The 1090-nt window shown below is 44.1% G+C and overlaps 1 protein-coding gene across 1 annotated transcript in view; it reads right to left on the minus strand.

Moving 5' to 3' along the window:
* MYH8 (myosin, heavy chain 8, skeletal muscle, perinatal) overlaps positions 1 to 1090 on the minus strand; it is a 108185-nt gene that overhangs the window by 90582 nt on the left and 16513 nt on the right. The window lies entirely within an intron of this gene.

Below are 1090 nucleotides of genomic sequence, written 5' to 3' on the forward strand. Positions count from 1 at the left end.
ATTTCATCCAGTTTTTCTCAGTCTTATCCCCACCCCAATGCCAGCCTCACTGTTTTTAACATCACACCATAAAGGTGAGTAAGAGAGGTGAAGCGTGCACGTGTGTCCCATTCGCTATCCTGCTGAGGCTGCCGATACTCGTTTACTGACCTGATTCTGTGTGTAAACGTGCCTTCTGGGTGGACAACTCATTTATTAGTCGTTGCTGCTCTTCTTCCTTCGTTTTTACCTCACTAAGCTGGTCCTCTAGGGTGCGGCACATCTTCTCCAGGTTTCCCTGCGGTAGCAGATAGGAAAAAGGAGAAGACAATACATTTTTGTTTTATTTTTATTTGAGACTCTGGGATCTGGAGATCTGTTACTTCTGGCGGCCAAGTACTGAATTTTATGTATAATTCTATCTCCTTCAAACCTACTCCTAGGACTTTAGAACTACTAGACACATGCATTTTTTAGATAAATGAGTGAGGAAGTGATAATCCTTGTTACATTATCTTCTTTGGGAAAACGTGAACATTATTTAAATGTTCCTTTGGGTAGTGTTAGAGTCCTTTCTCCTCCCTCTAATAATTGCATTCTTTTATGGTAGCTGTGACAAAGTTTAAAGTGATTTCCACAAATAAAATTTGAAGACTAAAAGAATTCAATACATTGATGATTATTAGGGATAATTTGTAAACTTGAGATGACAGCTATATTTTGTGCAGCTAGACTGTATACAGACATAAAAAAACCTGGGCATTTGGAATCATTGCAAATGAAGATAAAAATGGGACCAACTGATACAGACCTTGGCTTTGGAGACCGTCTCCATGTTGCTAGCAAGGTCGTCAATCTCCATCTTGAGCTCACTCTTCTCCTTCTCCAGCTTCTGTTTGACCCTCTGCAGGTTGTCGATCTGCTCCCCAAGCTCAGCCACACTGTCCGCGTGCTTCTTCCGAAGAGCAGCCGCTGTGGCCTCGTGCTGCAGGGTGGCCTCCTCCAGGTCTCTGCGCATCTTCTGGAACTCGGCCTCCCGCTTCTTGTTCATCTCAATCTGGGCTGAAGTCGCCCCACCAGCTTCCTCCAGACGCTCGCTGATCTCCTCCAG

Source organism: Elephantulus edwardii, unplaced genomic scaffold (genome assembly GCF_000299155.1).
Source record: "Elephantulus edwardii isolate Elephantulus edwardi_28Jun2011 unplaced genomic scaffold, EleEdw1.0 scaffold00233, whole genome shotgun sequence".
Lineage (NCBI taxonomy): Eukaryota > Metazoa > Chordata > Mammalia > Macroscelidea > Macroscelididae > Elephantulus > Elephantulus edwardii.